At 49.8% G+C, this 5,158-nt stretch overlaps 1 long non-coding RNA gene across 1 annotated transcript; it reads right to left on the bottom strand.

The window, feature by feature from the left end:
- Nucleotides 1–333: 333 nt before the first annotated feature.
- LOC147579769 (uncharacterized) lies at nucleotides 334–3,558 on the bottom strand. The gene is made up of 3 exons (XR_015252088.1): nucleotides 2,991–3,558; nucleotides 1,202–1,384; nucleotides 334–1,016 (listed from the first exon to the last, which is right to left on the bottom strand). It is a non-coding gene; the product is annotated as an uncharacterized LOC147579769 (long non-coding RNA).
- Nucleotides 3,559–5,158: the final 1,600 nt, after the last annotated feature.

The raw sequence follows: 5,158 nt of genomic DNA, 5'->3' as shown, positions 1-5,158 counted from the left end.
CTCCAGAGACCTTGATTTAATTGTTCTGGGGTATAGCCCGAGCACTGGGCTTTATTAGACTTGCCCAGGTGATTCTAACTTGCAGCCAAGGTTGAGAACCACTGTTCTTGAATGGAGGCTACCATGACTATATCAGGAAAACAAATTTAAATCTAAGCTTCCCAGCAGCTGAAGCGAAAAGGGAAACCTGATGAGTTTCATAATACACATGGTCTCACAGATAAAAAAGCTTTTTCTGCCTCTGAAGACTGATGGAATTCACTAAAATGTATATTCTTTCAACATTTTCTATACAGCTGTGTATGTGCACATATTTTTTGCATATAGCTCCCTTTCCATGCAAATGAAATCATACTATATTTGCTGTTCTGTAACTTGGTTTTTACTAGCACATACAGATTTTTTTTTTTTTAATTTATTTATTTTGAGGGAGAGAGAACGCCAGCAGGGGAGGGTCAGAGAGAGAATTCCAAGGAGACACTGCACTGTCAGCACGGAGCCCGACACGGGGCTCGAACCCACGAACTGTGAGATCATGCCCTGAGCCGAAACCAAGAGTCGGACACTTAACCGACTGAGCTACCCAGGCGCCCCAACACATAACGGTTTTAAGGAACCTTTTGGCGGACCTGACCTCAGTAACCCAGAAGAGGCGAGAGACATCCATTCTCCTCTGTGGTAATTTTTAAGAAAAATCATGTCACCGCTCCTATCTTTGTCAACGGACTGCAATCTCTCCTCCGTGCTCTTGTTTCTTGGCATTTCTGCCTTCTTGTTAGCGTTAGCAATCCTCAGAACACGGAGCACCCAGAAATCCAGGGTTGATGAATGAATGATGGTTCCACCAAGTGCTTGCAAAACCCCTTACATGGACAAGGGATGCCAGGCACGGTTCTTACTTTCCAGGGACAAAACTGGACTCCTCACCTGTGACCCTCATTCCAGAGTGAGGAGCTATGCCACTCTGCATGTAGCGCCGAGACTGAATTTCCTGTCCACAGAGAAGAGCTTTCTGCCTAGAAAAAGACCAGTGAGAAAGTCAGCCCTTGGGTGCGACAGGTGATGTCAGGAAGTTGTGGTTGGATGTCACAGAGCCTATTATTTGGGCCTAAGAGAGGCAACGAAAGGGGACAGGCCATGTCTTTCCTTTGAAGCGGTTGTCTCATGACCCCAGAACGTAGGCAAGCGCCTTTTCACTTACCTCCTTGAAGGCGGGCTGATAGGACGCTCGTGACAGCCGTCTCGATGCACCTAGAATGGTGTAGACACACTTGAATATCGCTCAGTCTTGCCGTAAGCGAAGACCAAAGGGTTCTGCTGAGCAACCGCTGTGCCTCGGTGGCCTGAAACGTGTCTCCTCATTTTTCATGGAGGCTACAGAGGCCTAGCACAGAAAACGGAGCTGCCGCTGGTTTTACAACCAAACCCACGTCCGTCCGCCCGATGCACAGCAAAGCCAGTCGCTGAGACACGGAGCGTCGCGGCAGGGAAAGGGTTTATTCGTGACGCAGCCAGACAAGGAGACGGGAGAGCAAGACTCAAATCCACCTCAGGGAAGGACGGTCAGGGAAATTAACAGCAAACAAAAAACAGTCTGGGTAAAAAGTTGCAGCTGTTTTATTAGTCTGGTGCTGGGATTAGTCCCTTAACTCTTTGGTTACTGGTTTCACTTGGGGCAAGATTTTTTTTTTTTTTTTTTTTTTGACGGGAGGGGGAACGGGGGCGGGGGGAGAGAGAATCCCAAGCAGGCTCCACACTCATCACGGAACTATAACAGGCCTCTATCTCACCACTGTGAGATCACGACCTGCGCCAAAATCGAGAGTCAGACACTCAGCTGGCTGAACTACCCGGGTGCCCCCCGCTTTGGGGCAGGTTTTTATAATCATATCCCCACTACAAGCATGGAGAAGACAGGCTGACTGCTTCCTGGTGCTTGTGAGGAAGCAGACTCCATATGGGCGTCTGGGTTTTTTTTTTCAGCTTCCAAATACCAATGGGACTAGGACAATTGGCAAGATGTTGAAATACTTCCAGACCAATTAGCACCCTCTATCCTGAGTGCCCCCCCACCCTGCAGCCCCGGCTGCCCCTCCCTTCCCCAGGCTTCCCCTGGCCTCCCTGGTCCAGCACCTAAAGGGTCAGGCCCACCAGGTCTCCGGGACCCTGCTTCCGCCCCTCGATCCACATCCGTTCTGGTTTGTCGTTGCTGGTGCTGCACAAGCTGTTCATATGCTCCAACCCTCTCTGCTGCAACCCTAACATCCGGAGCTCCTAGCACCTGGTAGACCCTCCATAGGTATTTGTTGGATGAATGAATGAAGCCACAACCATACCTGCCTACCTTTTTGGTAAATGGACCACAGAGCTGAGCACAGGCCCTGCCCGAGAACTGGCCGCTCCACCAAGCAAAGGAGCTGAACTGAGAAGGTTCCTTTACTCGGGAAGACTTAAGACAACATCTGTTTGGACCAGAGGCTGCTGATGGCCAGCCCAGCCATGAACCGCCCCTAGGAGAGCTGGGCTCCACTTTATCTTGAGGTCTCTGGGGCGGGCGTGATGCGTTTGCCACCCCGCCCCCTCTGCCCTTGCACCTCCAGGCTGGGCTCGGGATGAAAGGTGGGCACCCACAAAGCGCTAATAACCGCAAACACGCTGATGTTAAAATCCCATCCAATTAAAGTTCACTCTGGGAACATTGATATTTGCCAGGAAATTGGAAGGACTCCTGCCACCCCCATCCGCCCTCCTTTCCTCTTCTTTTTCTTTTTTAAAACACATTCAGAAGTGTCTTAATGGCTGTTGAAGGAAATGATTGCCGCAGCAATCACGGCTCTCTGTGTGAAATGCCTTCAACAGGCCACAGCCTTCCTCGTGAGGGGGGCGGGGTACATTTGGATATTAAAACACCACTGAGCTACATCTACTGACAAGCAGCCACTAATCATCTCTTAAGGCAGCAGGGGATGTACCGCAGGTCCCGGACTCACCAATCCCTTCCTTAGGCGGCTCTGTGGCCAGATGGTGGTTTCTTAGGCAAGGACGACAGAGAACGAGGAATAAAGAGGTGGAAAAGGATCTGGCAGGAAGCCAGCACAGAAGGATCCATTTGCTCAAACCCTGCTCGAGGTGAGAACAGACCTTGCACGCCTGGCATCCAGGAGGTCCAAGCTTCAGCTGAGCGGTGCCTTGGAAGATGCGTGTGGCCTTCTCATTTGCAGTTCCAGCCACAGACTGTGACTCCTCCCCCCTTTTAAAGCGGTATTGCAAGTTGGTGGGTGGGGGGAGATAGTCATTGGACTTCATGGGTCCTCTCTCCTGCTTCTCCATCCTCCTCTGAGCCCAGGAGGCTGATTAGCCTCAGAGACTCCTTGTCCCCCTGCCTTCCATCGGAGTCAGGCCAGTGGCAGGCACCTGCAAGATTTAGGAGGGCGGGAAGAGAGCAGGGTCAAGGGTACATATTCCCCAGCTCACTCCCTACGGAGACCACCCGTCTTGGCAGTGGCTGCCTTTCCTATTGGATGGTTGTCTCTGTCGCGCAACCTAGATACAGCAAGGCTTCTAAGCTCTCAGAAGTGGTCCCCCCCCCTCCCCTTCAAGCCTGGGAGAGGTAACGACTACTCCCCCACCCCGTACACACCATTGGAGGTTGCTCTTTATTACACGCTCTCAAGTCACTCAGCTCGAAGGTACCATCTGTTTCCTGCCGGGCCCTGGCTGGCACACAGGGGCACTCAGGTCTCTCCATACCTTCTCACAGACCTTCACACCAATTCCACAATGTTGTCGGAACAATCTGCCTTCGCGGAGAGGACGCTACGTGACTCGCCAGAGGCCACTCAGCTGGAATGGGTGACTGGAGGCAACAAAAGCATTTTGGTCTCACTTCCAGCTTTAGGTCCTGCTCCGTGCTCCTTAGGGTCTCTCAGACCTCGTGGAGATCTACCTGTGGGTCCCTAAATCCTCACCTCAATCCTTTCTGGTCGCTAGCTGCTTTATGAGCTGAACTGTGCTTACCGTGCTTTCTTCAAAGCACTTCAACACCTATGATTTCATTTGTGCTCCAGAACACGGATTTACTTGGATCCAGATCATTCGAAGGCATGCCAAGAAGCTACAAATTAGAAGGCATCCAGCAAAGGGACTTCTGGCAGGGAACCAGTGGCTCATATATCATCCTTTGGTATATAGACGCAGTTCTGTCAAGAATGTCATATGTAGGTGTGGCACTGTCCCCACAACTGGAGCCAAACTATCTATAGCATGGGCTCAGAGGAGTCACTTTGCCTGGTGTGAAAGCCCGCTCTTTCTTTTAGTAGATGGCATGACCCATCTGTATTAGGGTAAAACACACCTCCCTAAGAAAGAAATCCTAAGGGGCGGTGGCTCAAGGATACAGATTTTTAAATTTCTTCTTTTATGTAAGCGTCTGATTTGAATGTTCCAGGCCAATAGGCCACTCTTTTCCATGCAGCCATTAAGAACGCTGGTACCTTCCATTTCTGTCTCTGCGTCCCCAAGAACAGTGCTATTTAAAGTGTGGTCTGCAGAAAGTTCAGTACACAAACTTCTTGGTGGCAGTACCATGAATCGAGTCATGGCATTGAGAGTAAGCTTTCAGAAAACTGACTGCAATTTGACATTTCCATGACATCAGAGTGTATAACTAGTAAACCCCTCACTGAACAGGTTGTAGAACAAACATTTTGGTTGGTGATGGATTGAGGGTGTGGTGGTGTAGAAATCCAATTCTTCAAACATAGGTAGTTTGAGAAGCACTGCTTTAGGGTCCGCTCCTCTGGCCAATTCTGTAGCCAGCAAGAAAGGGGAAAAGAATACAGAAGAAGTACACCCCATGATTTAAGGTGCCAGCGTGGGAGGGGATCGATTTCTTCTACTCACATTCCTTGGTGAGAACTTTTCAACATGGCCACCACTCCTAGCCACAAGGCACATTGGGAAATGTAGTCCTTCACTGGGCAGCATGTGTCCATCTACAACACTATCATCACAGAAGACAAGGAGCATGGGTTTGCGGGGACAACTAGTTGTTTTTGTCACATGAACCTTCTTTATCATCCATTCCTACATCCAAGCTCCATTCCAAATCAGTCCCAACTTTTCTTTTCTTTTCTTTTCTTTTCTTTTCTTTTCTTTT

Source organism: Puma concolor, chromosome B3 (assembly GCF_028749965.1).
Source record: "Puma concolor isolate L17-30 chromosome B3, mPumCon1.1.hap2, whole genome shotgun sequence".
NCBI classification, from domain to species: domain Eukaryota; kingdom Metazoa; phylum Chordata; class Mammalia; order Carnivora; family Felidae; genus Puma; species Puma concolor.
Note: the sequence above shows the minus strand (reverse complement) of the source record. Positions and strands in the feature narration are given on the sequence as shown.